We start from the raw sequence: 16,504 nt of genomic DNA on the forward strand, positions 1-16,504 counted from the left end.
TCATCCAGGGGCTAGTCTTTGATCCTGAAGACTGCCTACATTTTTTCTTATGCTTTCCATGTGGCCCCTCTCATCCTTCGAATTTCCCCAACTTCTTTTTTCTGCCATCTCTCTATCACTTCAGCCAGAGAAAGTTCTCTGCTTTTAAGGGCTCATGAGATTAGACTGTGTTCACCTGGATAATCCAGGATAATCTCCCTATCTGAAGGTCTGTAACCTTAATTGCATCTGTAAAGTCCCTTTTGCCACGTATCATGACACACTCACGTGTTCTAGGGATTAGACATGGACCTCTGTGGGGAGATTATTCTGCCTACCACAGCTGCCATGCATATCGGCATATTTTTATCAACAAGAAGAGCTATTCCATCACCTACTCAGAGCTAATCCCTTCACCTGTGTGTGCTCTGAATTCTTCTCTTGCCTTCATTCATCAGTTATTTCCTTTTTTGCATGTATTTTTAAACTGTTTCCCCATTGCTCATTTCCTACACCTATAAGTATTTTCTAGTTACCCTTCCTATCTTTTAAAACCCTCTCTCAATGCTTTATCTTTTTGTTTTTTTTTTCCCCCATTCTCCTCCAAATAATATTCTGTACTTGTCTCGTATCATTCCTTTATCTGCTCGCTTCTCAATTGTCATAACAAGGCTTTGGGGGCCCCTGGGTAGCTCAGCGGTTGAGCATCTGCCTTCAGCTCAGGTCACGATGCCCGGGGTCCTAGGATCAAATCCTGAATTGGGCTTCCTGCAGGGAGTCTGCTTCTTCCTCTGCCTATGTCTCTGCCTCTCTGTCTCTCATGAATAAAAAAATATATATTTAAAAAAACAAACAAGCAAGGCTTTTGGCCCACAACAACCCAAGGAAACCAAGGACTTCCTAACTTCCTAACTCAAATGAATGCAAACCCATGATTTTCTTATGTAATCTCTGTTTTTACATTTATATTTACATATTATCCACGATGCCCTTCCTTCTTCCTCAAATGCTCTCATCCTCTGATTTCCATGTCCTCCTCATTTCCACCTTTCTCCCATCTCCCTGGCCATACCTGGGCTTCTCTCGCCCACCCAATTTTTTAAATGCTGGAGTTGAATTCAATATGCTTTTATCAAACCACTCACTACGTATTTCCACTCGAATTCATCACTTTTCCCCCAAATCTCCTCTTCCCCTTAGTTACCTGTCAATTTTTGTAAAAAAGAGAAGTATAATCCTTGATTCCTCTTTCTTTAACTCTCAACATGAAATCAGGGGCCAAGTCCTATCCGGTAGATTCTACTTCTTTAGTGCCTGTCACATCTTTGCATCCTTCATCATCATTGCTATGCATCTATACTGGCTATGTTTTACTGAGTCCCTTTGTACATGAGACATTGTGTTAAAAACTTTTTGAAAATTATTTCAGCTTATCTTCATAATAATCTTGGTAGGTAGATAACATTATTTCCTTTTCAGAGCTGAGGATACCTAAGGCATGACTAGGCTAAATGACTTGTCATGGGTCATATAGTTTCTAAGTAGCATCCCAGGTCCATCAAGTTCCTAAATCAATGCTCTTTCAAATGTGTTGTTGCAATTTTACTATTTGGGCTCTTAGCATCCTTCATATGGACTCTTGGAAAGTTTTTCTAACCAGTCTCCCTACCATCTTCCTTGTCCTCTGTTAATTCCTCCTTCACACCCGCAATCAGAGAACATATATAAAATGAAAATTCAATCATGTTACTTCCTAGCTTAAGACCTGTCTTTGGATCGCCTCTGCCATACTAGGATAATTCTCACCTCTTTAAATAGTCTCCTGTGTGATCTGCTTTTTTTTCCAACTTATTTTCTTGTCTTATCCTATCTAGTCCACACAACAAGCTTCTAGCTACCCTCAAACTTGTTTTCTTCTTTCATACTATACCCCCCACGTGGGGTCCCCTTTTCTACCTTGTGTTCTAGAGAATCACCCACCACCATTCAATATGGGTCAGCTCAACATTCCCATTGGAAGTTTCAACCTCCTAATAGAAACTTTTCTATGCTTTCCAAAACAATACAATTATATGCTCTTTTGTATGTGTGCATCCACCACACCCAGTACATATTTTTTGGTGGAACTCAACTTTGCTGCACTTATTTATTTACATGTCCCCCCATTCTACTGGAACTATAAGTTCCATAGATCAATGAACACATACTACTTGTATTTACATTCTTAATACAGTGCCTCTCATATGTGAGGATTCAATGATAAATGCTTGAATTCATGAAAGATATCAAATGCAAGGCCAGACTAAACAGTCTGGATTTTATTCCCTAGACAAAAAAAGAAAAAGAAAAAAAAGATTGAGCTTTTGGGGGCATTTGCTTGTTTCTGAGCATGAGAATGCCATGCCCACAGCAGATTTAACTGGCAGCAATGTGCAAGATGAGCTGCAATGGGAAGAGCTAGGCATTGGGTAATCTTTACTGGCTCATTTCTATAGGCCAGGTAAGAGATGAAGATGAGGTGGAGGCACTGGTGATGACCTCTAAGTCAACGGTGTTCAACAAAAGAAGAAAATGAAAGTATCATGATGATTGTGAAATAGTACACTCTCTTGATGTGACACATCCACAGGCAGAAAACATGGAAAAAACAAGTGTCAAGAGTGATTTCACAATGTCTTTGCATTTTGGAAATGGTGGGTGGATGGGGGGAGAGTTTATCATGTCTTTTATAAAAGTCATAAATATTCCTGGCACCAACTAAAACTAAAGGCAGCAGCTGAGTGTTTATTTAGCTTTTATGGTCCATTTATTGTCTCATATTCCCCCAGTCAAAGATAATTATTTCTTAATTAATCATATGTAAACAGTCTATATCCTTTGCAGAACTGGCTACTTAAAAGAACATTTATCATAGCAATTGGTCCCAAAAACCCTACTGCAAACCAACCACTTTCAGCTGGTTTTGCTCTAGTTGACTCCTGATTTTTTTTTTTTTAGAATTTCTAATGGTTTTGGGGGGGAGGGAAGAAGTTGGAAGAGGCTGAAGAATGTATAACATGTAGAATCATTCATTTTTCTTGTTATTTCCTTTTAGGAAAAATAAATGCTTGAGAATAGTAAGAAAGAAAAAAACTTTATGAGTTGGAATATTGGCAATTTATCTTAGGGTTGGTCAAATAAGTAATTTTATTTCATCTACATGAAAGGACCCATCAAGAATTTGCCCAACAGAGCACAGAGGATTTTTAGGGCAGTAAAAATTGATACATGGATACACAGATACATGTATAATGATGGATACATGTCATTATACATTTGTCCCAATCTGTAGAATGTACAACACCAAAAGTGCACTCTAATATAAACTATGGACTCTGGATGTCATCATAAGGTAAGTTTATTAGTTCTAACAAATGTACCACTTTGGTGTGGGTGGGCATGTTGATCATGTGGTAGGCTATCCATGTGTACAAGTATACAGGAAATCTCTGTACGAACTACCTCTTTATTTTGCTGTGAATCTAATATCTCTCTAAAAAAATAGTCTTGAAAAATGTTTGCCTGAGGGGTCACCTAGGTGGCTCAGTTGGTTAAGCATCTGCCTTTGGCTCAGAGCATGATCCCAGGGTCCTGGGATCAAACCCCACATCAGGCTCCTTGCTCAGCGAGGAGTCTGCTTCTCCCCCTGCTCATGCTTGCTTGCTCTCTCTCTCTCTCTCTCTGAAACAAAGAAATAAAATTTTAAAAAATAATTAAAAGAAAAATGTTTTTCTGAGGAGAATAATCACTACTCTTTTCAACCTCATGGGGTGGTATTTACAGATGACTCAAAACTGCAGAAGTGGGCCAGTGCCCATCTTGGTATGCATTGTGTCATCCTGGAAAGAATGTACTGAGTGTTTCATCTTCCTGGATTCCCAAGTGAAGATGCAATAATAGTATTTTGGCATCAAATCAAGGAACATCTAATCATTTTGTCTAGGGTTTCTTCAGTCTATTTAGAAAGTGCTGATCAGGGCAGCCTGGGTGGCTCAGCAGCTTAGCGCCACCTTCAGCCCAGGGTGGGATCCTGGAGGCCCAGGATTGAGTCCCATGTCGGGCTCCCTGCACAGAGCCTGCTTCTCCTTCTGCCTGTGTCTCTGCCTCTGTTTCTCTGTGTCTCTCATGAATAAATAAAATCTTAAAAAAAAAAAAAAAAGAAAGTGCTGATCAGCTTTCTCTACCTCCTGTGGACAATAGCTGATTGACATACAATATAAAAGATTTAAGTTAATCTAAAGTCAGGATATAGAGAGCCTAATCACCTGGGAGCAGTTGTTTCCTGAAGAAATCAAAAGTACTTTATCTTAGAGAACATAAGTGGACCCCAGACCAACAGGACAAACGTTAAGTCTAAAGGACAGTGGCTTCACCCTTCATATAGATTCTTCTCTCTGAGAGTAAGGATGCTACCTTCTAGATTTTCATATGCCCTCTAGCAATTAGAACAGTTTTTGGCTTTAATTAACAATAACCATGATGGTAAATATTTTTTACAAGACTTGCTAGGTGCTGGGTACTATTCTAAATACTTTGCATATATTAACTAATTTAATCTTATCAATAGTCCTAACAAATAGGCTTCTATTATTGTTCCCATTTTATAGATAAGGACACGGAGGCATTAAGAAAGTGAAAGGCTTAACCCAAGTTTACACAGTGAGTATGTGCAAGTACTTCATATATGTGAAACAACTGAGATTGAACTGAATTGTGAATTAATCTATGGAATGACCCAGATTTTCTCAGAATATGTGTTACTACTTGCACTGCCTTGGATCCAAGATAAACCCTCCCACCCAATACATCACTGAGATAAAAATTAAAAACTCATTCACTAGGCAGGCCTTCTTTGCTGCCAGCTGCACATACTAGCTATGGGAGTTAAGTGGCATTGACCATACCATTAGCACAGGTTTCATTGCGAACCCCATTGTTCCTAGTGGGAAACTTCTGAATGCCTTCTTCAAATAAGAATGGAGGGAAAACTTGTATTCCCTTTCCTCTTCTTGGCTCCCTTCTTTGTATTTTCCCTGTCTATATCTAACCTGTAGATTATTCTAAGGAAAGGAAATATGTTTCATGTTTATTTTCCTAATAACGTTGTACAAGTAGACTCACAATAAAACATGTTAAATAAATATTTAACAATTGCAAAGTCTAAGGACTTCTTTCAGAGCTAAATTCTAACTTAATTGTAAAAAAAAAACTTTATAAACTACCTAGTAATTCTTTCACTTAGAGGTGAGGAAACGAGTTTATTGGCGATAACGGACCTAACTGGTGCCCTACTGGCTAAATTGCAGGAACATGGAAATTAGGCTAAAATGGGATATTTTCTCCTCTTCTTCTACCTTTCCTTCCACTTCTTTTCTTCCTTCCTCTCAATGTTAATTTCCCTGATGATGTGCTAAGGGCTCTATCTATCATCTATCTACCTACCTACCTACCTTTGAAAGTTTGTACCCTTTACTACCTATCCCTATTTCCCCCACCCCCAGCCCTTGCAACCACTTTTCTACTCTCCCTTTCTGTTTTACACCTCCCAGCCCCACACACATAGTGTGCAGTATTTGCCTTTCTCTATCTGGCTTATTCCACTTAGCATAATGCCCTCAAGGTATATCCATGCAGTTGCAAACGGTAGAGTTTCCTTCTTTCTCATGGCTGAATAATATTCCATTGTATATGTTGGTAGGGGTGTCTCTGTGTGTGTGAGAGAGAGAAAGAGAGAGAGAGAGAGAGAGAGATTTTCTTTATTCATTTATCTACTGATGAATAGCTTGGTTGTTTCCATGTCTTGGCCATTGTGAATAATGCTGCAGTGAATATGGGAATGCAGATATCTCTTTGATATCCTGTCTGCAATTCCTGGTGTATATCCAGAAGTGGGACTGCAGGATCATATATTAGCTTTATTTTTAATTTTCGGAGAAACCTCCATATTGTTTCCCACAGTGGCTACAGCAATAGTACACGACAATTCCTTTTTCTCCATATCCTTGCAAACACTTATTTCTTATCTTTTTGATGATAGCCATTCTACCAGGTGTGAGGTGATAACTCATTGTGTTTTTTTTTTTCTCATAGTGTTTTGATTTGCATTTTCTTGATGATCAGTGACGTTGAGCACCTTTTCATGTACCTGTTGGCCATCTGTATTTTTTCTTCAAAAAAACAAAAAAAAGCCTATTTAGTTCCTTTGTTCAGTTTTTAGTCAGATTGTTTGCTATTAAGTTGTATGAGTTTTTTAAATATATTTTAGGTATCAACACTTTGTCAGATATATGGTTTGCAAATATTTTCTTATTCCACAGAATGCTTTTTCATTGCGTTTATGGCTTCCTTTGTTGTGAAGAAGCATTTTAGCTTGATGTAATCCTTCTTGTTTATTTTGCATTTGTTGCCTTTGCTTTTGACCTCAAATCCAAAAAAAATCACTGCCAAGACCAATGTCAAGGGGCTTACCCACCATGTTTTCTTCTCAGAGTTTTATAGTTTCAGGTCTTATGTTCAAGTCTTTAATTCACTTTGAATTGATTCCTATGTGTGGTGAAAGAAAGTGGTCCAGTTTCATTCTTTGACATGTGGCTGTATGTTTTCCCAGTACTATTTATTAAAGAGACCATCCTTCCACCATAATATATTCTTGGCTCCTTTGTCATAAACTAATTGATCATGCATGTGTTTATTTCAGGCTCTCTATTATGTTTCATTGATCTATGTATCTGTTTTAATGCTAATACAATACTGTTTTGATTCCTAAGCTTTATAGTATAGTTTGAAATCAGGTATGTGGTGCCCACACATATTTAGGCTTCATAAAAACTGAATTTTTTTGCCCCTATTTTACAAAGTCAAGAAACCCACCTAAGGCACATAGATAGCAAGTTATGAATTTTGGTCTATCTGATGCCAAATCCTGTGTTCTTGCCTTATCCACCCTGAGAATGATGTGAATTACTGAAAGAGAAAGCTTTCAGTACTGATAGGGAAACACCACCAAGATATACTAATAAAAAGATAATCAGGGTATACAGAAAAAAAGCCTAGAGTATGCTATTTTGTGTAAGAAAGAAAAAAAATTACCTCTCTTTGGCTTACACATACCAAAATATTTATAAGAATGAACAGCAAATTAGTTTCAAGAGTTACTTTTGGGGGAAAAATGGAAACTGAGCAAACATCAAGGGTAGGAGACTTCTGCCTGTACTTTAAAAATACATTTTAATATTTTAAATATGTACATAGGTTACCTCTTAAATTTTTTAAAAAATTAAAACAGGTCTTAAAAAAAGTATATGACTTTCTGTCTTGGCTGTTTTGACATGGGGCCTTTTAACATGGCCTTAAATATATAGCTTTTGTGACTGTGTAATCATCACATGTTGGATACACTCCATTCCATTATTGAGCCGTGCCAAATCAAAACCGGTACAGAAGCCTGATGAGGATTATGTCCAGAGCTTCTGCTTTGACCAAAAGAACATGAGAAATTTGAGAGAGTCATTGTGATGCTGATTCCTCAGCCTTTTCTCTCTGGCTGCTACGAGATCTTGGTGTGCACCATGTTGATATAACCACAACTCATGGCCAGTTCTTTAGCCTTATGTGCTTATACTCTTCAGTTTTCCTCTTGACCAAAAGTGGATCTGCATCCCCAGAGTAGATTCACATTTATTCAGGTTTACAAGAGTCTGGAATATAGAGCACAGAGCCAGCTTAGTGATTTATAATGAGCCATACAACAGAAAAGGCAACACATTCTCTCCCTCTGGGCAAAGACACATGGCATTGCAAACTGTATTAACAGATTGCTTGATCCATATGTCATGAGCTCAAGGGGTATGAGCTCTGCAGTGGTAAGTGGTAGGTCAAGGCTGATGCTACCATCTCTGCAGTAGGGACACTCCTGCCACCAGGAGGACCTAGTAGATTATGTTCTTGAGTCCAGACATCTCTCCCTTGATTATGGCTTGGATGGGTACTGCCAACATCTTCCCTGGGACTCCACTTTGCTACACTTCTGATGCATTCTCCCTCTAAACAAGTTAAAATATTCAGCCTGATTTCTTTTGACCTGGTGATTATATGGATTTTTAAGAGGACTCTGCCCAGTTTAGTTGTGATCACCAATATATTGAATTCTGTGAATCTACAATGGCTAGTCTCATTTCCTTTATTCCCTATTTTAGAGTCTCCTGCCTATCAACTCCATGCCACACCTGTCATCAATGGTCCTGCCCCCTACCTCCTCATCTCTCCCGGCATTTTATGTCTCCTCATATACTTTCCCTGGGGGCTGACTAGTGGTAAGTCGTGGCCAGCTAAAAATACTCAAGAATGATATCTGTCATCCAATCCAGATGCTTTTCCTTCAGTTTGAAAAACTGTATTTTCGGGAACGCTGGGTGGCGCAGTGGTTTGGCGCCTGCCTTTGGCCCAGGGCGCGATCCTGGAGACCCGGGATCGAATCCCATGTCGGGTCCCGGTGCATGGAGCCTGCTTCTCCCTCTGCCTGTGTCTCTGCCTCTCTCTCTTTATCTGTGTGTGACTATCATAAATAAAGAAAAACTGTATTTTCAATTCCTCTGTTTACATGGGAAAGGAAATACTTTGTCTGTATTAGGACTGTACATCTGTGTAAGAGTGAGTAAGAGTCACAGAGGGGATAGGGAGGAACTCAAAGAGGAAGGGGAGTGGCTGCAAGGCTCATCTGTCAGAGAATAGTGAGAGAGCCAACTTTACCCTAGGTCAGCCTCACGGTTTTGCAGAGAGCTAATGCTGGAAAAGAGAATCCAAAGGAATTCAAGATCACCAAATCTATCCTTATTTCTTACAAGGTTGTTCTGCTAAGGATAGGTCACTAGATATTAAAAAAAAAAAAAAGGTTTCCTTGGATAGATGATATATCCAAAGTCAAAGTTCAGAAAGGTATATGGCAGTGCTGGCCCATGAACTGTTTGCTTCTGGTACATAAGAGAAATTCAGAGTAAGAATTAGAAAGTTAGGAACTTTTATAGCAATGTGACATTGTCAACCAAGCATAAAAATAGTGAACTCCAGTCCAGGAAAAGGCCAGAAACCAGTCAGATGTCATCAAAGTCCCATGGTAAGCGACATGCAGAGCAAGCTGTATGCAAATATGCACAGTAAGACTGCGTACTCGACTGTGATGAATGAGGGGCAAAATATTGATGCTCCCCCTGCCCTATTAGTAGTTTGAAAAGCACTGCTGTATAGTGAAAAGTCTCCCTCCTGTTCTATTCCTCAGCCACCCAGCTCTCTCCTGCAGGCAACAAATGTTATTGCTTTCTTGTATGCCCCTGCACAGTTCACAAACATACATGTATATGCATGTATTATACACATGGTGTAATATGGCAGCACACCAAATGTTCCACCATTCACTCTTTTATTTAACAATATAGCTTGGAGGATTTACCCCCTCAGTTTTAAAGACAGCTACAGAACAGTCATTTGTATGTAAGGTATTATAATTTATTGAACCATTTCTTTATTTTGCTATTCAGATAATGCTGCAGTGAATAATCTGATATATATTTTATTTCACACATGAAAATAAATCCTTGACATTGAATAGTTGTGAATTTGTTTTTTTTTTAAGATTTATTTATTTATTCATGAGCGATAGATAGATAGAGAGGCAGAGACACAGGCAGAGGGAGAAGCAGGCTCCATGCAGGGAGCCTGACATGGGACTCGATTTGGGTCTCCAGGATCAGGCCCTGGGCTGAAGGTGGCACTAAACCACTAAGCCACCCGGGCTGCCCTAGTTGTGAATTTCTTAAAGCAGGATGCATGCATAGCATGCACATAGTAGGCCTTTAATAAATGCTTACTGAATTAACTGACAAATACAAAAATTGGTGAAGCTTCTAAGGGGAGAGGGGCAGATAAGTGAAGCCTTTAGTGCAGTGAGGAGTTGGCCTCATGTGGTGGGGAATACAGAAGAGGACAGTCCACAGAGTGCTCAGTGCCACCTCTGCCTTGCGTTGTAAGAGGGCAACAAAGTAGAATTAAGCCTTGAACTCAAGTCTCTTCTAGCCCATCTTCCTGCCTCTTTAGGTCCCCACTGGGATTTTCTGCTACTTCCTTTCTGTCAAACTACACAGTGCTCTCTCATCACTTGTAGGTTTGACTTGCATCATTGCTCTGCCTTTTCAGCAGCAGAAGACAGAAAAATGGAATGGGTTCAGGCTTTGGTGTAGACAGAAGGCTTTGGCTTCAGTGTCATCTCTAGCTGGGTGACTTGGGCAAGTTTCTTAACTTCTCCATTTCTTGTATCTAAAACACAGGCTGAGTGTGTCCTCACTGAGAGAGGAAAATAAAATCAGCTGGCTCACAGAATGGTCCTGTCTTGGTACCGAGGATGTGGCAAGCTCTCAGAGAATTATACTACCCACCCCACCCATTTTCCCTTGTCCCAAGCCTAGGCACTCCATAAAAGCCCATGGAATGGAAGCTCGTTACATTAAGCACCACCATACATTTCTGTACCTCTTCCCCATGCAGGTAGCTCTATTCTGTCCTCTTCATGTCTCTAAAATGCATTTGCTCCCAACTCCTAGAGGCTCATTAGAATGAGAAAAGCACAAGTAGCTGATTTTCCCCCAAGGAGAGACAGGCAAGACACTAAAGGAGACAGAGACTGCTGCTATCCTAGGAGTTCAATGAGAAACAGAGTCATTAGAGCCAAAGCCTGCTGTGCAGAAAACAGGCTGAAGTGAGAGCACGGTTTGGATTCAATGACCCGAAGTGCATGCTTCCCGTCTATTTGCTGCACTCTCACATTACCTTAACAAATGCCAGCTTAGCTGCTGAAGGTATACATGGTGCCTTGCACAGGAGGCACTGAACACATTCTAAGCTCAGTGTCAATGCCTCCAAAAGGGTCCCCTAGCTAAAAGCTAGTTGACCAGTAGAGTTAGGGTGAGTGAGTTTCACACGGAGTGTGGCTGGTGGTGTACTGGCCTGCTGTAGTGCTCCTTCTACCTAGGCCATGAGCTCTTTAGCTCAAGTACACTCAGATGCTCACAACAGGCACTTAAATAGCACTTGCTGGATGAATGGCAAATGTGCCTCCACGGTCTCCTGTAGGATTAATTAGCAGCTTCCTGGCCTTTGGTAAGATATGCTTACTACTCAGCAACAGTCCAGCACAGGTCAAAACCCTGCATAATGGCCATTACTGAACAGAAACCGAAACCAGGAATCCCTGCCTTTCATAAACAATCTAACTCCTTCAACTTTCGGGAAAGGTATATTTTTGAAATTAAAGGTGTACTTACACCCCCAGAAGAAGATATTTCATTTTGCTTTAAATACTGAGAACTAGGGATCCCTGGGTGGCACAGCGGTTTGGCGCCTGCCTTTGGCCCAGGGCGCGGTCCTGGAGACCCGGGATCGAATCCCACCTCAGGCTCCCGGTGCATAGAGCCTGCTTCTCCCTCTGTCTGTGTCTCTGCCTCTCTCTCTCTCTCTGTGTGACTATCATAAAAAAAAAAATACTGAGAACTATTTGGCTCCTCAGGCCAGTGTGTGTATGATTTCTTTGTTAGCCTTTTGTTGGTACCCACGTAATACAAATGTCAAAGTCTAATACCAATACATGTCCTTGGCTCTTGCAAGAGACTGGTAAGAGAGAATGATTCATGGATGAAGAGGAGGATCTGGCCTCTCTAGGAACAATTAATCAGGGCTCATAGTGATGCTAAACTTTTTTACTGATCTATGTATCAATAACAATCCATTCTCCCATGTGTCCATGCATCCGTCCACCATGCATGCATCCAACTACACGTATGGAACAGCTGCTATATGCCAGAAACTGTGCAACAGAGTGAAGGATGGAGAAATCATGCTCTGTCTTTAAGCACCTGTCCAGATGCTCCAGGAATGACAAGAGGCCACTTGAATTCAGTTCAAGGTATTATTGATGAGACAGAGAAGGTCTGATTGATGATGGATACAAGAACAGCTATTTCCATCAATATTTTTGTGAGGTTACAATTCTGTTGGGCCTTCTTTCTTTATCTGTTGCAACACTGGCCAGAGGCTGCTTACCTGATTCATTCCTGTTGATTCCTGGCTCTTAATCAAGTATTGTTTCAGTAATGCCTAGCATTTGGTAAACACTTGGAACATAGAAATCATGTCTTCTAGAATGCCAAATTTACTGCTAAATAAATGTGTAATTAATAGATGCCTATCTGACTTGTTATAGCTTTGGTATAATCTTCATTGGTTTCAGGAGTACAGAGTAGAAACAGGAGATGCTAGCAGAAGTGCCTGTCACTCTTCCACCTGTCATTTTCTCCTCATTCATACCCATCTCCTAGAGAGCCTCCTCCTAAAGATTCAATCCCAGTATTAGGAGCTCCATAAACCTAGCCACAGCTGATGGTACCAGGTCAAGCTGGGATAATCAGTGTCTCTCAGAATTTAAAAAAGAACTCAAACATTAAATACATTAAATTAATCAGTGTTCACTGTTTCAATGATAAGGCTGTGTAACCTTGGGGGTTCCTGTAATTTGGGGGTTGGTATGGTTTATGTGACATATATATGAGCACAGATGCTCATCTATGATTGAGAAAAATGAAGCAGCAATGAGAAGCTCTACCTCTCAACCCTCTAGGTCCTGTGACACCTTTTGGGTTCCGAGTTACACATTTACCTTTATGACTCTATTTCTAAATTTAAGCTAGTTTGGGTGGACTTCTAGTAGTTGCATCTAAAGGATAACTGACTAATATAGGGAGAATAAAGGTCTAGATCCTTATTACGAATATGTCGATATAAGAGGATATTTACAGAAGGAATGTGGAATGTGGTCAGGATGCATTAGTCGGGGAAATTCAATATTCCAAATAAAACAAGGAAAGATATCACATTAATAGCAGTTTTTGCTCTAGTTCTTGGACTATTTGAATCTAATGCATTTAGTCCATTCCTGCTTCCCTAAGGACTTATTTAGCACCAAATCACCACACTGACTTCATCTATAGCTATACCAGCTTGTGAATATCAAGTCTTGTAACTTTATTTTTGTAGCAGAATTGTCCAACAGAACTTTCTGTGATTATGGGAATGTTCTATAGCTATGCTGTACAGTAAGGAACCCAGAAGCCACATATAACTATTGAACACTTGGAATATGGTTACTGTGGTTAAGGAACCGGATTTTTCATTGTATTTATTCTTAATGGATTTAAATATAAATGTAAATAGTCAAATATGCTTCCACACCCTAATACTTTGCTGTCCTTATGTTATAACCTACTCTTATAGCCACCTAGTGGATCTCCATTCTTCCTCTCTTGCCTCTCCATTAAGGTCTTTTTTGCAGAGCTGCTGGAAAGATCTTTAAAAACACAAATCAGATTTGGGCTCCTGTGTAAACTTTCCTGTGTTTTAACTTAAATCTAAACTTTTTCTGTAGCCTGTAAGGTCATACTTGACCTGGCGCTTCCTATCTGGCCCAAATTTTTCTTCCCAACACCCCCCACTATTCTGTCCCATACTCATAACCCCCCAGCCACATTGGCCTTCTTCCTATCCCCTCAATACTTTAGGGTCACCATCAGCTCAGGATCTTGATTTAGTACCTTTTCTGCTTGGAATGTCTTCTCCCACATCTTGTGTGGCTGGCATTTTCTCATCATTCAGAACTCAGTTCATGTGTCATTTTCTCAGAGGCATTTTCTTTGGGTCACTTCAGCTAAAAGAGTTTCTGCAAGGCTGCAATGGAACTTTCTCTCTCTCTCTCTTTTAAACTATTTTATTTTTATTCAAAGAACTTATCACTTTTTGGAATTTATTCTGTGTATATGTATCAATCTGACTGTCCGTCCATCCATCCATCCATCCATCCATCCATCCATCCATCCATCACCTCTGTATACCTCCACAATAATGTAAGCCTTTAAGCAAAGAGGATTTGTCTGCCTTAGTCAGTGCCACAGACCCAAAGCCTAGAACCCTGCCTGGCACATGCTAATCATTTAAAAATATTGGTTGATGGATGGAATGACTGCCCATTCACAGTTTGTAGTCCTTAGGTGCAAGCCTCCTAAGACTCCCTTCTCAGCCCAACATTGGACCCACTGGGAAGTTCCTGGTATGTCAAAAACTGAACTTCTGACCCTTCTCCCCAAGCTGTGTCCTCTGAAGTTGTCTCCATCTCAGTGACAGCATCATCCTGGTGATTATGCAGGCCTAAAACATCAATGTCATCCTTCCTCTCTCACTCTCTCTAACCCCAATCCTATCCATCAGCAAGTTCTGCTGGCTCAAATGACCACTTCTCACAACCTTTACCACTTCCTCTTGATTCAAACCACTATCATTTCTTCATCTTTTGGTCAGATCATAGTAGGGCTCTCCAAACTTCCTCAACTTCTAACCTTGAACCTTCATTTTAACCTCAACAGAATGATTCTGTTAAAATATCAATCAAATCATGTCACTCATTTGCTCAAAACCCTCCAGGGCCTTCTCATTACATTCAGAGTAAAAGACAAAGTTACCTCAGAGAGACCTGCAAGGCTCTACATCATTCTGACACCATTCCCTCTCAGACATCACCTTTAATACTGCTCTCTCTGCCTTGCTCCTTATACTACACTGGCAATGAAAATACCAGGCACACCTCACCTTGGGCACTTTGCCCATGTTTTCTTTTTTAACTGGAAGTTTCTACTCAAGTCATTCCTATCCCCTTCCCAGTTTATTTTTCACCATAGCACTTCATATCTTTTAATATATCACATGATCATATATTTGCACTGTTCATTTTTCATCAGTTCTCCCTAGCATGTAAACTCTATGAGGGCAGGGACTTTCACTTGCTTTTGTGTCTGTTCTATTTATGACTGTGTCCCCAGTACCTAGAACAATACTATGAAGCAGAATTCAATTAATATTTGTTGAATAAATGAATGGTTAAGTGAATGACACATGACAGTCAGAAATTTAACTAAAGGTAATTTAAATAATAAATGAGATTTAATTTTCCAGATAAAGTGAATTGATTTTCTAGATAGATCAAGGTTACATAAATTTACTGAGGACAAAGGGTTTGACATACTCAAAGATTTATGTCCCAAAGTCTTGAGGTTACTGAAGGACCAGTGGATTGATACAATTATTCAATTTCAGAGCAGAATATTCTCTTTAATCATGGTCATTTAACACCAAGGGCTTATTCAGATATGCTTGGCTAACATATATCAGCCAGCTAGCTACAAATGCAGGCAGGCAGAAGAACTCTATAAATAAATCAAGAAAGTGAATTAAAAATTTCTTCTATCAGGGTTTTCCTGTTAGTATTGTTTACAAACTGCAGGCTCTTTAGAACTGCTTTCCATCCTAGGAGTTGGGGTCCAGAAAGATTCAAAAGGGATATTGAGAAAATGTATACTTTGCTACATGGTAGAAATTGATATTCAGACCTCTCTATTCCAAGAAAAATACTCCTGCATGTGGACATAGAGCTACATACACCTCAAGAAACTATAAGTCTACTATCAAGGAGATAGAGGAAAAGGAGACGGACAAAAGCTACACAGCTAGCCTTTCATATCACCTCGGTTGTACCAACACTACAATACCCACCTGCATCCATCTTAGATCAAAGTAACAATAAAGCAAGCTATGAGATATATGTAAGCAAGTACGATGTATTCCATTTAAAAAATAATAAATCAAGGATGTGGAAGGGCCAAAAGTTTAGTTTTATGAAATTTGCTTAGTTTATATAGGAGAGCAGCCATCAAAGAACTGCTCATTCACATCCCCAAACCTCTAACTCACATCCTTTAGGTCTAATGAATTATAGCATCCATATTTTGGCCGTAAGTGAGCAGCAAAGCAAGCCACTGGCTTTCCTGGACCCACTTTGCATTCCAGCGCTCCATTAGGGAGAAAAAGAGAAAACAAATATTTCCTAGGAATTGATGATTTTGTAAAGCATTTTGTGGTCTGGCTCTACTCTTTCATGTTTTCACTCGTTTGTTCAGTCAATTTATATGGAGTATCTATTTTGATTGGATCTACAAGGACAAAGAAAGAACAGCAGTCTGGTGGTGGAGTCCAACATGTAAATAGTTAAGGGTAGAATACAGCTTCCCTATGGCTGAACGCTTACACTGGAGAGGAATTCTATCTAAAAAGTGGTTTCTAGAGCTAGAAAACATGACTCAAAATAAAAATTATCTTGAAATCCTGAGGAAACACCACACTGAGGACCAATTTACAACTTCTAAGTAAGTTCAACTCAGCCAGTTTTTCCATCAGAGAACTGTTCCTTGGCTGGGCACCAGAGAAGGGGTTGGCTTTTGTTTAGGGGTTATGTGGAATACAAAGTACAACTCTTAAGACAGCAAAATCCCAGTCAACATGGGAAGATTCTCAGAGAATAAGGGTCACATGAGAACTGAGACCAATGTGAGACAGACACTTA

At 39.8% G+C, this 16,504-nt stretch overlaps 2 long non-coding RNA genes across 2 annotated transcripts in view; one reads left to right on the plus strand and one right to left on the minus strand.

Annotated features, from left to right (window-relative positions):
• LOC140635209 (uncharacterized) overlaps nt 1-16,504 on the plus strand; it is a 50,648-nt gene that overhangs the window by 8,784 nt on the left and 25,360 nt on the right. The window lies entirely within an intron of this gene.
• Nucleotides 5,806-16,504, minus strand: part of LOC140635206 (uncharacterized) — a 49,464-nt gene continuing 38,765 nt past the window's right edge. Inside the window, exon 4 of the long non-coding RNA XR_012032577.1 lies at nt 5,806-7,715. This is a non-coding gene — a long non-coding RNA (uncharacterized lncRNA). The remainder of the gene's footprint in view (nt 7,716-16,504) is intronic.

This window comes from Canis lupus, chromosome 6, assembly GCF_048164855.1.
Source record: "Canis lupus baileyi chromosome 6, mCanLup2.hap1, whole genome shotgun sequence".
NCBI lineage: Eukaryota > Metazoa > Chordata > Mammalia > Carnivora > Canidae > Canis > Canis lupus.